General features: G+C 41.5%; 1 long non-coding RNA gene and 1 other non-coding gene across 6 annotated transcripts in view; one reads left to right on the forward strand and one right to left on the reverse strand.

Annotated features, from left to right (window-relative positions):
- LOC123611956 (uncharacterized) overlaps positions 1-21,224 on the reverse strand; it is a 71,861-nt gene that overhangs the window by 13,110 nt on the left and 37,527 nt on the right. The gene's annotated exons all lie outside the window — the stretch shown is intronic.
- On the forward strand, positions 16,348-16,419 carry TRNAV-AAC (transfer RNA valine (anticodon AAC)). Its single transcript has one exon. It is a non-coding gene; the product is annotated as a tRNA-Val (tRNA).

Genomic DNA, 21,224 nt, shown 5'->3' on the forward strand with positions numbered 1-21,224 from the left:
CATAAGGTGCACACAATTAAGGTGGGATTTTCAAAGTGTAAGTAAGGGAGGATCCTTGTATTTATGAATTATTCTTCCACTGCTGAGGACGTAACCTGCATCCACCCTGGACTGGAAGACACCCATCATGCATGCGTGTGCTTGCCCTAACAAACCCCCCTGCCTAGGAAGTCCTGGCCGGTCAACTTTGACCCCTTCCTGAGTTTCCTCCTCTTTGTTCTCATTCTCCCTCCCATAAGAAGGCTTGTCCTCTCTCATCCTCACTGGAATCAGACCCTCTCAGCATCAATGTCAATGGAAGTCCTTCCAAAAGACGTGTGCCAGTGGTGGAGCTCCACCCTGGGTAGCAGTAATACTAGCTGGAAAACCACAGTTTCTTGCTCAATATCTGTCAAGCCCTAAGTTATCTCACCAAACAAACCCAACAAATATGACTTTGATAGAGACTCAAAATGAGCAGGACAGAGCGCTAAAACGCAGCGCTAAAAAGGTCTTCTAACTGATTAAGCCAGGCCCACCCATGATAATCTTCTTTTTAATCAACTTAAAGGTGATTGAATAGGGATTTTAATCACATCTGCAAAATTCCTTCGCAGCAGCACCTATGCTAGTGTTTGGTTGAACACCTGGGAGAAGGTGTGTGCAGGTTACAAAATGGCCTGCTTCCCTTCCACCCTCCGAGTCTGGAGAGAAAATGACCCTAACTGGAAACACACTGGAAAGAGAACGCTGGGGACTGCAGTTGAGCCTAGATGAAGAGACACAGCAGAAGCCATCACAGAGAGGTTAAGCAGCTCTGCGGGCTCCATTACAAAGAACAGAATCCATTCTTGCTGGTTTAGCAAAGAGAGATTCAAAGGCAATGAGTGAATGAGAATAGTAACAGAATTCTTGAGAAGACTGGAGAAAAAAACTGGGCTGAGTTTTGAGGAGCAATGCCAATGCCATAGGAATATTTTACCAAGAGAATTTCACCTCTTTTAAGATCAAGAAGCCACCAGTCAAGCTAGAAGGTTCTGGAAAACTTCTGAACCACACCACCACAACCACACTTCCCAGGAGAAACAGCAGAAACAACCCAAATATGGCCCCAAAACTCACTTCCACTTTCTACTTTCTCTGACTGCACTGAATGGGTGGGACCAAACCACGTTCTAATCTCTAGCTGCAAGGGAGTCTGGGCAGTTTTTATTTCTTCACCTCTGAAATATAAGACGGGTGGAATGGCTGTTGGGCACCAGTCCACCACAGTAATATACAGCTGTTACAGGTACCACAGCCTTCAGCCATTGGGGAGCAAAGCCAGGATTCAAAGTCAGTTCACACTTTTCACCCCCCGGCACACTTCCTCACATGATCCAAAATGGTCTTTCTTATCTTTTCAGATTGGGGGTTCTTTTCTGTCTGGGACTTGTCTAGCAATATTTCTGGTCTCTAAATTTGCATTTACCTATTATATCCACAGTTTCCATTGTTGTCATCAGCTGCAGGATTTTCTGATACAGCCTATACAGGAGAAAATAAAAACAACCAGCTCTGTTTCTAGTCTGTCCACATCACTCCGGGCATTGGGGAGGCTGTAGTATGGACAGCCCTCCTTTCTGCCTGAGCCAGTCACTTCAAAACGCTTCTGTCTATGGAAGCTAGCAAAGCAGTTACTGGACAATTAAACCCAGTGATCTTAGCGACACTTGGAATTTAACAGAATGCAAAAAGAAGCATTTGGAGAAAAAAACCCCCAAACTTCTGGCAATGATAATTGAAAATATCTGCAATGACAATCAAGCCTTCCTCGGGTCTTTATGTCCTATTACATCAGCCCTAGACATCAGAATTCCTACAGAAATCTCAGTGAGCACACGTGGGCCAACTTCTGGGCAGACACACCAATGCAGCAGTGCGAAGCTGTCAAAGGACCATGACCGTCCACTGTGGGCAGTTCCTGAACAAAGGCAGATTTACACCTGTGTCAGTATGACTCCTTCATAACCATTAGGAACTTGGAAACAGACATTTTAGAGTCTCTAAGGGGAATCAAATCACCATTCCCAGCAAACAGTCCCAATATCAAAGTTCTAAATAAATGAGGCAGAACTTCAAAATTGGTAAATCTAAACAAAAGGATTTTGTGACACAACTGTATACTTCTTCCTAGGGGAGAACCCTCACAGTAAGCCTTTAAGAGAAATAACCTTTCTTAGGTGGTTTACTCAACAAATACCACGCATACAGTATATTTGGCTGTATACATATAAGAGGCCTGATAAATGACAGAGCAAAACCTATATACATATTTATTTCAGACAATGTGACTATCTGGGCGATCAGAAAAACCCTTGTGAGTCTGCAGAGACCAGTGTTTACTGACATTGGAAAAAGTCCCTGATCTACTGATTAATTAAAAAGCAGATTACAAAAAGGGGTATATTATATATTTCTGAAAAAAAGTATCTTTATATAGTACAGAGGCCAAGTCAGAGAGAGTGAGCCATTTTCATTATATTATTCATACAAATAGTATTCAATGTTACGTATTGATATTAATGTAATATTATTTGATAATTATTATATATTACAACTGAATATGTTGCATTATATTATTATTTTATTTTATTTTACTATTGTTTAGAGTAATTTATACTTTGTGCGTACCTGGATTTTTTAATTACTCTGCAAAAAAACCATCTTTCTATTAGGAAGGACTTTTTAAAAAAGAGATGTATTATCTTCCTTCCCCATTTGCTTTCTCTCCGCTTTCCCTCTCCCCTTCTTCCTTTTCAAACTAGTGTTCTAAAAACTAGTTTCTTCAGGGATTTCTTGCAAGCAGCCTTCATTCACCACGGAAGCAAGGAGCCTCCTGCAACGTCGTATAACTTTGCAGAGGATGCAGACGTGCGCGCTGGGAGAAACGAAGGCAGCCTGGGCTCTGGGAGATGCTGCAAGGCAGGCAGGGCTGGGCTGGAGTCTGCCGTCAGACAAAGGGACCACTGCACATGGGAGGCGAGCAGATGCCAACAGACAGCTTTTGTGAGTCCCTTCATGTTAATTAACTTTTGTGAGAACCTTCATGTTAATTAACTTTGCTCGAGCTTTCCCTGGACTTGAAAGCTTTGGAGTGGTTTGTTTTTGTAAAATGCTTTGACTCCAGAGAGAGCCGCTTCAAGAGGGAAAAAAGGAGAAACAAAAAGAAAGAAAGGGAAAATTTTTAAGTGGGGCTTTGCTTACCAGGAAATTTCTTCCCTTGGCTCTGTCCCTCCCCTCCCCCCACAAGGACTGATTCAACCATCAGAGAGAATTTTAATGGCTTTTTTCTTACCCTAAAAAATAAACCAGAACCAGACTTTCACCGCAGTGGAAACTGGCTTTGCCTCACCCAGCGAAGACAGGTGTGTGTGTGTGTGTGTGTGTGTGTGTGTGTGTGTGTGTGTGTGTGTGTGTGTGTGATGCACTTGTGTCTGCAAAGGAAGCAAATTCAAGGTATGAGGAGCCTCTGCCTAGTTTATTACAAGTAGAGAAAAAGGAAATCGGAGTTAGATTTGTGAGAGCTGGTCCGATTAGTGAACAAACTTGCTCATCCATAGAGCGTCAGGACTCAGGTGAGACAATGGTGGCGGTTCCTGGTGTTTCCAAGACTTTATGTGACTGGACCGGATGTTAGAGTCTAACAGAGGCTAAGAAAGAAGAGAAAGTGCTGGGAAGTGGAAAATCTAATCCGCCCTCTAGCGATTTATAAAGTCTGCATGGCATAAAGTTACGCTCATATGCCCATCACCTACATTCTGTAACTAACATTTTGCCGTATTTGCTTTTTTCACATTGGTAACCATCTATCTGTTGCTCCTACCTGTCCATCGAGTCATCTTATTCTTCAAGTGTTTTTAACTGGCTGACATCAGTACATCTCACCTTTAAACACTTCAGCATACATCTATTAATTAGAGTTCAACATTCATTCATGGTTTGTGGAATTTTTAAGGTAAAATTTACATACAGTAAAATGCACAAATATAAAGTTGACCCATTTGATGAGTTTTAACGAATGCATACAATTTGCCTTCTTAGAAAAGTACTTTCAAATTTAACAAAAACTTGTAAAAGAATCATGTGAAGCTCTCCCTTTTGCTCTCTACCCAGATTCACTACTTATTTTTAGCTATTTGCAAGTAAGTTGCATACATCATGTACCTTTACATCTTAATAATTCTGTGTGTATTTCCTGAGAATAAGAGCATTCTCTTATTCAGGAAATATGTCTTTGATAGGATACTTTTATCTAAACTACAGTTGTCCATATTGCAATTTTGACAATTATCCCAGTAATTTTCTTTATAACAGGTTCCAGTCCTTTGTGAATTGTGGTTTTCACTTTTATAAGCATCTTTCTTTCTCTGGTTTAATGACTTTTGATTTAAATTCCATCATCTTAAGTCACCATAACAACCCTTGAATTCTTACTGTTTCCATTAGCCTGGTAAATCTTTGCCCATCTTTTTATTTTTACTCTTTGAATCACTGTGTTTTGATCAGGTGTGTCTTTTGATCACAGCAAAGAGTTGGTTGTGCTGCATAAGCCAATTTGAAGAACTTTTCAAATATACGTGAGTTAGAGCTATTCACATCAACCATCTGACATATGTTAGGTCTCAATTTTATGTTATAATTACCATGTGTAATGTATCATATTTACTGTGCTTCTTTCCTTATTTAGAGTATCACCTATATTTATTATAAGTTTCTTTTGGTATTTAAGAATTTTTTTGTTCTAATTATTGCCTTTGTATTTATGTATTTTGTAGTTCCCCCTACTCCTTTTTCCTTACTTACCCTTTTATTATCTGAACCATCAGTGGTATCATCTGACTCCGACTTATACTACAACAGGCAACAATCTTCTTCTGCTTTTCCCCTATCTTTGTCCTGTGTCTTCCATTTTCTAGTTGTGTTTTTTTATCTTTGTCAGAAAATACAATTTTTATATGCTCATCACCTATATTCCCTCCTTTTTTTGACTCCTAGCTCAACAATTAGCTACATTAAGTGGTCACCATTGGTTATCTCGCTGAAGTTTCTCCTATTATCACTTAGTGGAATGAAGCTCATTCTCTCGTATACTCTTCAGGAAGAGCCTCTGTCCAGTATACCACGGCTTGGATAGCTCAGATGGGTATAAAACTCTCAACTAGCACTTCCCTTGAGGATCATGAAAATGCTGCTTCACTGTTGCCTTACTTTGTGTAGGGCTCAGGAGAAGCTCATGCCATGCCTGACTTTTTTTTTTCCTACAAGTAACTGGGTCTTTTTGCCTGGGGGCTCTAAGGATTTCTCTCCTTTGTCCTAAAGTCCGATAGTTTTACTAGGATATATCTTGGGAATCCCTGTCTCACGTCAATTTTCAGTTACACAGTAGGCCTATTCTATATATAGACTGAATTTTTCTTTTATTTCCAGAAAGTTGCCTTGGATTATAAATTTAAATACTAGTTCCATTCCAGTATTTTGTCTGCTTCTTGAGGGACTACAATTATTCATGTGTTGGACCTTCCATTTCAGCCACTTTCTCTTGGACCCTTTTAACTTCTTTATCTTATTTTGAGTCTCTTGGTTGTTTGCCTCCTTCTTCAATGTCTCTTGTTAAATTTATGTTGAAATATATTCTCCATTGGGACTTGTAATTTATTCTTAATTTCTGAGATGTGTTATTTTTTCTTAACATCTTTCTTGAGTTCAGTCAGTTCATATTGCGTTTCTTCCTGTTTTGCATCTATTTCTGTCCTTAGGATTTTTTCAATTTATGATTTCAAATATTTAAAAAAAATCTATCTTCATATATTTGCTTTTGGGTACTTAATTCAGTTTGGAGGGTTGTGTTAAGTTTTCTTCTGCTCTGCCAATAGTGTTTTTTGCGGGGAGGAGGGAATTTTCATCAGCTCAAATGTTATGATTAACATTTTCTGTTTTCTTCTTGTAATTGTTTTATAGGAAGTCAGCTTGATTTTTTTCAATTTCTAGGCATTTTGTAGGCAGTGTTCCTAGAGTGCCTTCTTATGCTAGATTACTGAAGTATAGTTTCTTAAACGGATGACATTGTTGGCAGTTATGGTGGTGGTGGTGGTGGGGTACTGACTGGTGCAACAGTGTGCTGATAAATGTTTAACAATCAGATCCCCAGGGGAAGAAACTATCCTGATCTGTAGCATTTGAGAGTTTCTGTGGCATATATACTCCCTCTATGGCGAATTTCAAGCTACCAATGGCATGTCACTGAACACAGGGTTAGGAAGAGATGCTATCAGTCCTATGAGCCATTATGTCCCCTAAACATCATGTTTCTCTTTTGTTTTTGCATGATCTTTAATTCTCTCTCTTATTTTCTTCTTGTTCTTCATGGCAGCAACCTCAAGGCCACACCACTTCTCTATCTGACTTTTCCACTGAAGCAGCAGTGCTTCTTCAAGTTTTCCACTTCCAGGGCTGTTTGTTTTAAGCCCCTCTGCTGTAGCTAGTGCTCTGAATGACTCAGTCCAGGCGTGTGTTCAGTATTTTGACACTTACTGTTAGGTTTTTCTGGGGTGATTTTTGCCTGTGCTTCGTCTGTCTTTCACTTTCCTCTCTTATTTTTTGTGGGTCACTTAAGTCTCCCTCTCTCTATGCTCAGCATCCACACGCTTGCAGTGGTGGTGGGACTGTCCTGCAACTGGTGTTTATTTCTCTATGTACAGGTAATTTGAAGGTCATGGTATTCTCCGCATACTAGTAATGCTGAAGGCATGGGCCACGTGTGGTTTTATTTGCACTACTTGGTGATTTTGTGTTTGGGAAACAGATGTATGAGGATACGTGGAGAGAGATTTGGATTCAGGCAGCCACCATCACCCCAGACATGAAGATGCTTCTGGCTTGACATTTTATTATCACAATTGTTTATTATTTCAGAGTCACACTGATGGAGAATGTGAAACTTTTACTTTACCCCACTTTAGGTGAGACTTACCCCTTGGGCTAAATGTGTGTGCTCCAGTAAATAAAGCATGATTTTAACATCTAGCCAGAACGATTAATATGGTGAATGGTAAATATCATCTCTATAATTTGGGGTCAGTAGAGCTGGTGGATTGATCCAACCAAAACTTTAGGTTAGGTCTCATCCAGCTGTTCATGTAAGCCTGACCTCAATGTATAGCAATTAGGCAGAAATGCTTGGCGACGGTGGAGGGAAAGGGAGGGAAATGTGTCAAAATAATAGCAACTGGAAGCTGCTTTTATTTTGATACAACAGTGTAGGGCAAGTTCTCAATTAAAAGCTGTTCAATGTTCCTATGGCTCTCAGTATTCACAAACGCACTTAATGTTTGCTTGTGACTTAATCTCATCCCAACATGTCCCCCATGTGAAGATTCATCATCTTTATGTTTGCCACAACACCTAGCACAGATTCCTGAGTAAAGCTGTTGATTTATTGATTTGATTGTAATTTTATATTTTAAAAGCTTTTTTTTTTTTTTTTTTGTCGTCAACACAGTCCTAAAATCAGTGACTCAGCAAAGCACAGAGGCTACAACTTACAACCTACAGCACAGGCTACGGCTCCATATGCTCACATGTACTCATTCATTCACTCATCATTCAGTCAAAAAACATTTTGAGCACAAGCTCGAGGGACGGTTTTGAGAATTACGGAAAGAAGAAATCAATCTGCCCTGAAGTAGCTGGACTCAGTTCCTTGCTGCATTCTGTCTCCAATCTCAATTTGGGGCATCTACTGGTCTATATAACAAACAATTTAATGAAAAGTTGAAAGTCAGTCCAGTGTACTGTCTGTATCTATATCTTTTGTCTATACCTTTGGATTTTTGATTCAGACATTGAAGCACCTAACTATTTTTATGTATTTGTCACTGGGATGGTAAATGCTCAATCTGAATTTATTTTCACTTTTCATTTCTCTGTTTTGATGCATCATAGGCACCAAATGCAGTTTAATGGACTGGAGAAAATACTCAGTTTTCTAACTAACTTAGAACGGAACATCTGCCACCTACTACATAAACGCTCACGGAAGTTTGAATTTCATTTAAAGAGTCTGTCGTAAACTACGTTGTTTTGTCGTAAAGTACGTTGTTTTGATTGAAAAAGATACATATACCTACGGAAAGATTATAATATTTTTAAAGATCTTAGTCCAAGATTGCCTTCTGGAAATGGGAAAAAAAATTAATTAGACTTCAAACTAACTGGACCTAGCATGGTTTGGTTTGGTTTGCTGAGGTAACATTCCAGATGGAAATTTTGAAACTGAAAGAGGGTAACACAAATCAGATGTCCATTCAAGGGATTTTAAATAAATGTATACATGTAAATACACCCTTTGGGTCCTCAACAATATGATCTTCTTTGCTAAGGTTCTTTTGCACAACATGATATAGGCCCCACTTGGTAAGCAGTCTGCTTTGAAGCAATCCATCTTGCCTGGCTCCTTAGATCTTCTACTTTTTCTTTGCTCATGATACATTTACCAACATACCCCCTTAATTATACATGCCACTGCAGACCCTTATTATGCGGCTCCAGCTTCCTTCAGTGACTGAGTGAGGGAGACCCTGTCTGATTTCCCAGCTTCACTGAAGTGGAGAAATGCCTCAGTAACTCTTGTTTTAAATGTACAGCTACAAAGCTGCCTCGCTTGGGGTGTATAAAGAAGTTTATAAAGAAGTTTATAAAGATGCAAGATGATTAAAGCAGGAAGGGTTCCACTAGCTACTGAGATTATGGATTTTTAAAATTTCTTCTCTAACTTTTCCAAATTTTTTTCAATGCATGTGTATTACTTTTCTCAAAACCACATGATCAAAATTTATTTGAAACACACACACAGATACAAAACTGAAAGGAAATACACCAGAAGTATAGTTATCGGAGTTAGAGTGATTTTTGTATTCTTCATACTTGTAGTGTTTTCCAAATATTATTTTGGAAATAAGAACAATTTAGCACAAAAAATAGCCCATGAGCTACTAATAAAAAATTATTCCCTTTATGAAAGTCAATAAGCATTTTAAAGCAGTCCAATGTGTTGAAAGTACTGTAAAAAGTGGTAAGTACAGAAATAATTTCCACAATTTGGAAAAAGAATATTTGCATATACTGTTAAATGAAGGATTTTGAGGTGAGAGGATTATATAGGTGGGCGCTATATGCCACCACAGATTCCCTCATGAGAAGTAGGCAAAGAGAGATTTGACACACACACACAGATGAGGAGGCAATGTGACTACAGAGGCAGAGACTGAAATGATGCATCCATAAGCCAAGGAATGTTGGCAACCATCAGAAGCTAGGCAAGGCAAGAAACAGATTCTTCCCCAGAGCTTCCAGAGGGGGTACAGCTGTGCCTCACCCTGATCTCAGACTTCTATTCTGCAGAAATGTGAAAGAATAAATTTCTGTTGCTGTTTTAAGCCTCACTGGTGGCTTGATACCCTGGCAGGGTTTCAGGAATGGCCACTGCTGCTGGCAGGTTAGGCACTCAGGAATCACGTGATCGGCCTTGGTGTGGAGAAGTGACATGGTTTAGTTCATTCTTCTTTCTTGCTACTGGGGCCAGTTCTTTAAAAAGCCCATTGAGTAAGCAACTGAGAGGCTATGGAAAGAAGCTAATGTCCGCAGGGTGGGTCATCTGTCCACCTACATATCTGTAGCCTCTTCTGTGATGGGGGTTTTGGGGTGGCCAGTCACATGGGATATAAATATTCTCACATACTACTGCAAAGAAGTCCATTTCCAGTCTTCTTCCCCAAGCCTCCTTGTTACCAGGTCCTTCCAAGTCTCTGACCATTTGTCCAAATGAACAGCCACTGCCTATGAAACAACAAAGATCCTTCCTCCAGGCAACGTCACCTTTCAGGGAAAGGTGACATGAGCTGTGTCAATTAAAGTTCTGAAAACCAGGAGGATTTTCCTCACCTATTCCCTGCTGACCCACTGAGTACTCAGTTCAGGAAACCACCCGAGAAGTCCATCAGGACCACTTCCAATTGAGCAGGCCATTCTATTGAGTCTGGATTCCTTGGTAAAAGATCTTGAAAAGTTCAGGTTAACCAACATCCAAATAATTGCTCTTCCAGAGAATAAGAATAGAGAAAATAGAAGAGAGGGAATTAACAGTAAAAATAACATGACAAACGTTCCCAGAACCGAAGGATACAAGTTTCTAGATGGAAAAGGCTTGGCCCCACAGATGAAAATTAACCCACACCAAATCCCAACATTGTGAAATTCAGAACACAGTGAACCAAAAAGAACCTCCAATATTCCAGAGATTGGTTTTTAAGGTCACAATCTGATAGACGTGAAAATGCCTTTAGACTTCTCAAAAATAACGCTGGAAACTAAAAATAATGGAGCAATGCCTCAAGGAAAATCTGAAGGAAAATAATCTCCAATCTAGAGTTTACGTACAACAAACTATCAATTAAAAATGACAGTAAAAGACAAGGTCAGATGTTCCAGGTTTCAAAAAGTGTATTTCCTACACACAACACGTCTCAAGAAGCTTCACCAAAATGAGGAAGTAAACCAAGAAAGAGGAAGGCGTGGGATATAGAAAACAGGAACTTCTGCATAGCATAGAGTTGAAGGGAGCATCTAGGATGCTTGTGAAGAGCGAGCCCAGCCAAGCGCAGCCAATCCCGACAGAGACAGCAGGGCTCAGGGACAGGCACGGGGAGCATGCTTGTCACCACGCCCTCTGCCATTGTACCACCTGCTTATTGTCCTCAAACTAACACATGCACATCGCTTTAAAAGCCAAACAGTACTGGACGGCATTAACAAAATATCTTGTAGTAACCTATAATGAAAAAGAATATGAAAAGGAATCTATGTATGTCTATGTATGACTGAAACATTGTGCTGTACACCAGAAATTGACACATTGTAACTGACTGTACTTCAATTAAAAAAATACAGTTCTGGCAATTAAAGGGAACAAACTACATGCAACATCGATAAATCTCAGAAACATTATGCTGAGTGAAAGAAGCCAGATCCTCAAAAATACTTTTTTATATAAAGTTCTAAAATTGGCAAAACAAATCTAATTTATTGTGACGGAAATCAGATCAATGATTGTTTGGGGCGTGTGGCGTGAGAAGTGGCACAAGGAAACTTTCTGGGGGATACAAACGTTCTGTATCTTACACAGGGATGTTCATTTGTCAAACCTCACTAAACTATACAATTCAGATCTGTGCATTTTACTGAGTGTAAATGATACTTTGATAAACAACATGTGATATGTGTGTGTATATAAATATGTGTGCGTATCTGTTCTTTGCCCCACCCCTTTCCTTTCCTCCCTTGAGAAGATGTAAGAACTAGGAACTAAGGAATACAATGTCAGGTAAAGGCAAAGCAATTACAAAGATGAGAGAAAAGAAGTCTCAGGATGACAGCTGTAACATAGGTCCAGATAAAGGGAGAATGGAGATCTGTAGGACCGCCAAGAAAATTAACGGAATGGATAGATCCTTTCATGAGGAAGTTGGAAGACCAGGAGGTTATTAAAAGGTATAGGAGTGAACACCAAACAAAAGAGGGGGTTAGGGTATAGCTCAGTGGTAGAGTGCATGCTCAGCATGCACAAGGTCCTGGGTTCAATCCCCAGTACCTCCGTTAAGAGGAGGGGAAGAAAAAGACTTGAAATATAATACAATGAAAAAAAAAAGAAAGGCAATCATTAACTTCCAAGAGGGAAAATGTAAGGAAGAAAAAATCAGAATACTCTACAATGCTCAGCTGGGAATACTAGTATAGTAATATTATAATAATGTAATATTTATGTATTATGTAATATTTATATATTATTAGTAATATTTATAACAACATAAACACTAAATACTAATTCTAAAATTTGTGACATCATTATATGGGGGGACACAGGAAGGAAGGCTGAGGGGATGGTTCCTCTACTGTAGTGTGAAATCAGTAGATGAACCAGAAGAATCAAAATAATTCATTTCATACACATATTAGTTAGAATCATAGACATGTAAATGTCAGAAAAAATAGTTTAAAAAAAGTAGTTGCCCCTAGGAAAGGAATGGAGGATGAGGAGAGTAGAAACCACTGTGTTTTGGCACAGGCCGCTGAATACTATTTCACTCTTTATGAATATTATGTGTGTCCTGCATTGATAAAATAAAAATTACCTAAAAACTGTTGTGGATTCTAAATTCTATTTACAAGGCAACACTATTCTTTTCCAACAATGGAGTTCAACTTTCTAGGGAGATTTCTGGAGCAATTTGGAAAAAATTCTGAAGAAATTCGATAAGGTGGTTTATTAGTTCAAGAGGCCCTACAGAAACAATGTGTCTTTATCTAGTTGTTTCCTTATTTTCTGAGGTTCAGACTAAAAACAAATTTAAAAAATTGCACGCTGCTTAGCAGCAAAGAAGAGATAGGAGCATTTACCATCTGGCTATGAAAGGAGCCAGAGCCCTTAAGTAATTTGCAGAATGTGGTACCCTTTACCCTCACAGTCCTAGCTATCAGCCAGTCAATTAATTACAGTATTTCCTAAGATCCTCTGTTCTAATATCCACCATCAACTGCATAACAGCTTTGAGGTAGGAGGGTGGGGAAGGATTGGCAAGCCTACTTTGACCCAAATTGCAAATAGCATCCCAATTACAGAAATATTAACATGGGAAGACCATGCATCGTCAACTGAGGGATATTTTGAAATGCCCTGTTTTCTGGTCTTGTTCCACACGTCCCACCTTGGCCTGATGGCTTTGGTATTTATGTAAGTCTGTACAGTGAATACACCACCCAGAGTCCCCTCCAGGACTGAGGCCCTGGTTCCCCTAGCTGTCCTGAGTGTTGGCTGCCAAGAGCTTTTAACTGAGTCCCTCCCTATGATTTGCCTTTGGTTCAGAAGAGCCTCCTTTCCCGAGTTCACACCTCTTCTCCGAACAGCTCACACCCAATGAGCGGTGGGGCAGGGGGAGGAACGCCAACCCTTTGAGGGCACTTCCAGCCCCAGAGCTGCGGTGAGGTTGGCTGAGGCCGTTTTTGAGACTGCCCTGCAGCTCAGCCTCTCCCTCTGCCCAGTCCTGCTTGCTTCCCTTCCCTCCAAGGATGCAGATCCTGAGAAACCTCTCCAACAGAACCCCAGGATGCAAATCTCCCCAGAGCCAGCCTCCAGGGATCCCAACCTGGGACAATGTTTAATTTCAGACTTTGGCCTTTCCTTTCATGCTAAAGATAAGAATTCTGGTATTTAAGTTTCTGTGTTTTTTGTTTGTTTGTTTTTTGTTTTGTTTTGTTTTTGTTTTTTGTTTTTTTGATGGTTGGTTTGTTTCCAGGTGAGTGAAATAAAATAAAAGCCCAGTTAGAAGTCAGCATTAATCCAAGTCCCGGGGATTATAATTCAGCTCCAACGTTGTCATGTAGGATTTATGCTCTTGTATTTCTTCTGCTTAGATCACAAGTCCATTCTCTTGAATGTGGATCCATAAGAGAACCGTATCAGTCTTCTTAAGGTCTTCAGAATGGATATTCTCGTATTAAAGGTTTTTAAGCCTGATAGGATCACCCCTGTGTGTGTGGAAATGACACCATCACACACGAAGTCTTGACTTACTTCCTAAGGCCAAGGGCTGGTGCTTTTCCAGGTCAAAGCCCACAGCAAGGCTTTTTGACCACACGACTCAGACGCAGGCTGCAATCTTGCTTTCCTCCTGAGCAGACACCTCCCTTCCATGAATTGCTTACTGTCCCCCAGCCTCCTTGTCCTCCACGTCAAATGAGGATAAAGGAGAGAATGCTGGGAAGTATTTAGCCTGGGCCTGGCACAGTGCAGGGGCTCGGGGATCTTCCCTTCCCATTCCTGTCTCCTGTGCCCGACTCTGGGTTGCACCATATCCCACTCACTCCTTCCCTCTGAACATCCTATACAAGACCAGGAAGATGGGCTCAGCGCACGTGCTGTGTGGACTCCACCTGCGGCCTCGGGAAGGACAGGGCGAGACCAGCTTTTCCAGGTGTGCCAGGCCAGGCAGGGTGCAGCCTGACTCTCACCCCAGCCCCGGGGAAGAGGCCACTGCATTCAGTGAACCCAGAGGCCCCAAGGGGGAGGGCTCAAGCTGCCTCCCGTTCCCTTGGGAACTAGAGGGGGGTGTCAGGATGCATCCCCTTTCTGCGCTCAGCTGGGAATGAGCTGGTGGAGTTTCCCCTCCAAGCAGAGAGAGAATGCGCTTCCCCTCTCCCGCCCCCATTCCCCCCCACCTCCGCCCCAGCCCACCAGTTCTCTGGGCAACCCTGGTTTGCAGTTTGGGCCTTTCTTTCTGCACACAATTGACATGGAGAGCCCGGGTCTGGTCCATTCAAACACCACATGGAACACTGTTTTTGTTACTCAGCTTCTACAAACATGAGCTTATGCACCAGAGGCAAAATCGAACTGGCCAGTTCTCTCCCAGTGAGTGCTGGCGCTTCCTCCTGTGGTGCGGTGTTTTCTGCAACTTTAAGATTGAACCTTCTACATTATTGTTCATGGGGGCTCCTGTAGACACTGAGTTCTGGTTCCTTTCTCCCCCTGATGCTGAAAGGTTCGATTCTTCCTTCTATCCATCAACAAATCGCATTGAATGCCGGTGCTCAGTGACCCAGGATGCCACTGGAGACAAAACACACCACACATATTTTCTGGTCTCCCTGGAAAATTAGTGCCAGCAGTTTCATCACTGCAGAGAGGGAAACACACACAGAGAGGTGAAGATCTGCTTTGGGGTTTTTTGTTTGTTTTTCTAGTAAGAGATTTCTCCCTCCTCCAAGCAGTGAAATTTACATTGTCCCAATTTGTCTGCAAATTGACCAGTTAACTTGAATTCCTGCGTGTCTCATGTCTCACGCCCTTTCTCCCAATCTCGTGCCACACATATTCCAGGCTCTCGATGTGTCCTCCTCTAGCGCTGTTTGAAATTCGTCTCATTGTCATCCTGCCTCGTTAAGAGCAGCACTGAAAACATTTTAATTCAAAGTCTTATCCCCTGTGTCCCTCTTTTTAAAGTCCATTTGAAAGAATCCTTTTTTGTTTATGAACGGCCTGTTTTTGATTCGGCTGGAAAACTGGTTGGGTGGCTCAGCCCTGTTTCTCTCTTCTGCTCAACTTTCCCTTTTATGAAGAGATACAATCTCGCCCCCTCTGGAAATGAACCGGGAGGAGGCCCAGGAGCCCTGGGCCTCGCGGAAGCCCTCACGTCGTGCTGGGTGTGACGCCGCCCGTCCGTGGGGTGGAGAAGACAATTAATCTCTCACTACGCAGCAGTGGTGCCTGACTGCTTGAAGATGAAAATGTTTGTGTCCAGGGTGGTCTGCTTAAAACAGTTCCCACAGGATGCGATGCAACTTGAAAAGGAAACTCTTTCAGATGAGTCACTCATTTAACAATAATAATTAGCATTTGGGACTCTTGCTTGGGACACCCAGCAGAATATTTTATTGATTCCTTACGCGTTTCCACACCCTGGCTGGGACCTCAAACAAGGCAACGTATTAAAGACTAACATCCAACCTCATTTGTAGGACTCTGGAATGGGGGAGGCCGAGTTTAACAACTGTTCAAGAGACAAGGACTTAGGGGATTTAGAAGACTTCAAACTCAGAATATCCATCAGGGGGACCAAGTTGTCCAAAATGCCAATAAAACGTTGGGATGCGTTAATAAAAGTGTCATATCTCAAACAGAGAAAGTGATGGTCTCGTTGTATTCTTTCACCATCAGGTCATACTCAGAATTCTTTTTCAGTTATAGGTGGTGAATTCTAAAATTTCTATTAGTAAATAAGAAAGCGTCCAAAGAGGACAATCTGAATGATGAAAAATCGGGAAACCGTACAGATTATCATACCTAGAGCAGCTAGGAGAACAGGGTTCTGGGTTAGACGGAACTGGGTTACAGTCCCTGCTCTGTAACCTACCAGCTGTGACCTTGGGAAAGCTGTACCTTCATCTGTAAACATGGAATAATAATAATAACAGAACCCATATCTCTAAGTGTTAACTAGATTACTATGTGTTGTTATGCTCATTTCTTGAGAAAGAAGAGCCCCCAGACTGGGCGGCAGGGGACCCTTGAGCAAGTGATTCAACTTCCACGCACATCAGTTTCCTTAGCAGAGAAAAAGACCCTTCCTGGATCAGGCAGTTCATGAATCAGATGTGTAAGCATGTGAAAGTTCCGTGAAAACACTAGGAAGTGCCCATAACAGTACTGCTAAAGTAATTTCAAAGCAGATGACACTAGCGTTTTAACATCGAAAACGCTCCAAGTTGGGGAGGTGCGGTGGTATAGCTCAGTGGTAGAGCGCATGATTAACACGCATGAGGTCCTGGGTTCAATCCCCAGTACCTCCTCTATAAATGAATAGAGAAACCTAATTAACTTCCCTCCTCAAAAATAAAAAGAGCTTTACAACAGCCTAGGGCTGTCGTAACTGGTTCCGAGAAACTAACATTAGAAATGCCCCAGTTTCCAAAAGATGGTGAGTTGGCAGAACCTGCCAGTGTCCATCCAATATCCATTCTTCCCTTGTTCCTTGCCACCAATCCATGACTTTGTCTAGGGCAGCACTGGGCCCAGAAATCACTCACTTTGTTTCGCAGCCAAGCCAGTTCATGCAACCCAGTTCTAATCGATAAGATGTGAGCAGAAGTCACTGAGCCAGGCTTTAACTTTATTCTTGCTATGGTTTTCTTCTATCATATGCCTGCAGCCATAGGAGAAGTCTGTGTGAAGTATGAATTCAAGCATTTTTTTCCAATCTCAGGAAACTTTAATACAGAATTGAAGATTGTGAAAGCCAGGTGGGCAAACACCTGGAAATAGCACAGGGGCAGAATACTTAATAGGGCACAACACCCATTTGCCCTTCTCACAAAAATGTAGGACTGTGGTTAGACTCCAAATCTGGGGGCCTTTTCAAACTGATCTAGACAAAGCAGTGGCAGTGGACCAAGGGAAGGGAGGCAGGTGAGGTGTGAGTCTTTTCCTCTTCTAAATTCGGTAATTCTGAATGTCACAAAGGTCCTTTGTTTAAGAATACTGCATGTTCCAAGCAATTCCCGGAATTTTTTAAATGGCTTCCATTTTCCTGGAGGAGAAGCTTGTAATGATCTGCTTGGCTCTCTGCCTTTACAGCCTCTACTGGAGTCACTTAACCCCCAATTTGTAGGTTCACCCCTGCTCCCAACCCTGTCCCCAGGCAGTGGGGAGGCATGTCAGCCCAGTCTCTCCTGTCTGTCTTCCCCGGTCACCTGGCTCATCTACGAAAAGCAAAGGATCCCTGTTAGTCTCTGGTAGAGATGGACATTTGCTCCTGGGTAGAAGTCAAAAATAAAGATGTACTTATTTTTTTTTTACGTCTGTTTGAAAATATAAAACAAAAGTAAAATCTTAAAAAAAATAAGCGTTCCAAAATACTTGCCAAGTATCAGCACTCTGAGGTGGTCAAGGCATTTAATGTGTGGGGACCTTCTGCTTCCAAGTGGTCACAGGAGGCTTAGGGGATCCTTTAGGATTTGTTCTAATTTTCTGGGAAACATCCCATTTAAAGGGAGGGAAAAAACACTTGAAACAAATTCCATGAAACCTCCACTACACAACCCTTAACATACAGCCTCTTCCTTTAAAAGCTTGCACAGTTCCACACTATTCCACTTTCATTCAGGCAGGTCAAAACTGTGCTTTTTTTTTTTTTAATTTGAGGAAAGTAATTTGATGAAATTTAACAGCCCTAATGAATGAAGCTGAGGAAAATGCAGAAGGCTTTAATAACAGCAAACCTATTGAAACGAGAGCGCCTATGCATTGTTCTACTGACAGACTTACTAGCAGAGTAAACCAGATGTAGGTTGCCAAGGGAAGTCCAGCTTGTAAATTCTAAGAAAAGAGCATACTGCCAGGCTCTGCTGGGCTCTGTTATTTCTTCATTAAAATGCACTGTCAATCAGGTTGAAAAGAAATGTCTAATTAACACCATAGGGCACCAAAAAATTTAGTGTCAGAAACTCAGCTGCTATCCCCCTTTACAACTGTATCTCTCTAAGCAACTCCATTCCTCTCTTTCAACCCTTGCCCCACACTGGAGCCCCCTCCCCAATATTCTACTAGCTTATGATCAAAAGCATCAGAGAAACTGCAAAATGCATTGCATGACAGTTTCCTCTTTATAGCTGTGAACTAGTTAGGACTGAAGTTTCCAGCAACTTCTCTTCTTTTTATGCCCTGCATCAATGCGAGGACCCAAACACAATGGGACATAACAAAACCCAGTAGGTTCCATCTTGAGATCGCCCCATCCAAGATGTGGAAGAATTAAAAGAGTTCTAGCCTGGGAGAATCTAGTGCTGGCTTCACCACAGAACAACTTATGGGATTTTGGGGGAACATTCCCTCCTACCGCTGAGCCTCAGCTCATAAACTCATAAAATAGTGGTAAGTAATAAGGTCTCGTCAACCCACTTCAAGGATCGCTTCAAGGATAAAGTGAGTCAGGGTGTATGAAAGGGCTCTGTAGTATCTGATGCACAATTATCATTACCCAGTGTCAGCAGAGTTGTGTCAGGTCCACGTGGGTTTGGTTAGTAGGAGGCTTACCGCGTCCTGACGCCTCAGGAAGGGTCACGTGCTCCCCTCTGCTCACACACTGCTCATGTCCAGGTCGTGAGGACCAAGTGGAAGCTGAGGATGAACCCAGGGATGTGGACTTGGGGGAGGTTCTAGGAGGAGGGACTACAAGATGCCACTGAGAGGCTCTAAGGCTTAGGCTGGAATCCTCCCCACTCTCTCGACAACCAGGCACCAAATACTGTCCGTTTCTCCATCGCCATGTCTTCCCCACTTCCACAGATTCTCTTCATTCTCATCTTTCTCAGGAGAACACGCTGGCTCTCCTGCCGTGGAATTCAACTGATCTTTATGGCATCTTCTCCCCTCTAATCCCTTCCGCAGGCAGCTACCAGATCAGCCCTAGTTAAACTCCATTTAACATATGTCCATCTCACTGTTTGAAGATTTCAGTGGTTCCCTTGTGTCTACACACGAAGTCTCACGTTCCTCAACTGGCATTTGCGGCTCCCCACAGGGATGTCACTGTCTGCTTTGCAGGCTCATTTCGTTATCAATTCCCTCTTTAAACCTGCCTGGTCATTTTGAAGTCTCTTCTTCCTTACTTGTACTTTTAACAGCCTTTTTTATTTCTTTAAATACATTCAACATAATAATTTTACATTCTGTGTGTGATCACACTAATGTTTGGTGTCTTTGCTGATTTTATTCTACCATTTGTTGTTTTGCTGATTCTTCCTCATAGTACCTAGTTTTCTCACTTCTTCTCTGATTTGGAAAAAAAAAATTGACTCATGTTCTTTATAATTTTCTCCAAAGAAATTCTTTGAAGCCTGGTTAAAGGAACATTCCTCCAGACAGGATTTTAGTTTGCATAAGCCATGTATTTCAGGCCCTATTAACCTTGGTTCTCTTGAACTAAATTCTTGGTTCAAGGTTGATCAAAACATATGGGCAGTGTGAATTTAGGTCACACTCCTCCATAAGGAGCTGTGGTTCTGAATTCTTAGGGATGTTTTTACCCCTGAGCTAAAACCAAAAGAGGACAAATTTTTTTCTCATGTCCCTTTAGGGGGTTAGATTTTTTTTGTACAGGTAACCCACTGAAGTAGTTTCAGGTTTACCTGGTCTCTGATGAGACCTCCCTTGTCCTCATCACCCTTGGGCAGCCCTTTAAAAGCAATGCTCCAGGCAGTCAGGGGCTGACACTGCTCACAGAGTAGCAGCTGGCTTCAGTGCTCATTACTTGCCTGCATCCATCTTTTTAGATGTTTTAGAATTTAAAGATTTCCCTTATTTTTTGAAAATTCAGCTATACATTTAAAAAGACAAAAAAATAATCCAGAATTTTTAGGGACTTCATAAGGGAGTGATTCTCAAGACATTACTATGACTTCTATACAAGACCTCTTGGATCCTCCAGATAATCTTTTTGTTTTTCTAGCCTGCCGGGCACATGGCCGACTCCTCACCGCAGCACATTAGCTCTTGTCTGTTTAGAACGCTGTAACCACCTCCACCTTGAGGCTTGCCTTAGCATTGCCAGAGGAGGCCCACTTCCCCCACGAAGCCTCTCCTCACTACTTCCTGCGACCCTTCCTGTTGTGTTTTGCATTACCCAGCTGCCATGTACTTGTGCTGTCATCTGCCTTATCATGTTATTTATCTTTACTGGCTACCAGTTATTGAGGGTTTCTCATATGCCAAGTGCAGAGCAAAGTACTTTTGATATATTATATCATTTAACTTATAAAAATCTTGAAAGGTGACTCTGCAACTATTTTTTGACTTTTTTTTTTTTTAACAGCAGTTTTAGATTCCCAGCAAAATTGAGAGGAAGGTACTGGGAAAGCCCATATATCCTCTGCTCCCCGCCACTCCACATGCATAGCCTCCCCCGTGGTCAATATCCCTCACCAGAGTGGGGTGTTTGTTACAACTGCTGAACCTACACTGGCACATCATTATCACCCAAAGGGCACAGCTTACATTATGGTTCACGCCTGATGGTGTACACGCTATGGTTTTGGATAAACGTATAATGACATGTATCCACCATTATAGTATCATACCAAGTAATTTCACTGCCCTAAAATTCCTCTGTGCTCCATGCATTCACCCCTCCTTCCCCAGCAACCACGTATCTTTTTACTTTCTCCAATGTTTTCACTTTTTCAGAATGTCATACAGTTGGAATCATACATTATGTAGCCTTTTCAGAGTGGCTTCTTTTCACTTAGTAATACGCACTAAAGGATTCTCTATGTGTTAATGATAAAGTGACAAAAGATCGAGCAAAAAAAAAAAAGGATTCTTTATGTCTTTTCATGTCTTGGTGGCTCATTTCTTTTTAACCATGTATTCTCCCTGTCCTTTTGTCTGGATGTACCACAGTTATTTATTCATTCATCCACTGAAGGGCATCTTAGTTGCTTCCAAGTTTTGGCAATTATGAATAAAGCTTCTATAAGCATCTGTGTGCAGGTTTTTGCAGGGAGGTAAGTTTTTCAACTCCTTTGAGTAAGCACAATCACTGGATTTTATGTAAAAGTATGTTAAGTTTTGTGAGAAGCTGGTTTTATGTAGAAGTATG

This window comes from Camelus bactrianus, chromosome 4 (assembly GCF_048773025.1).
Source record: "Camelus bactrianus isolate YW-2024 breed Bactrian camel chromosome 4, ASM4877302v1, whole genome shotgun sequence".
In the NCBI taxonomy this organism is placed as follows: Eukaryota; Metazoa; Chordata; class Mammalia; order Artiodactyla; family Camelidae; genus Camelus; species Camelus bactrianus.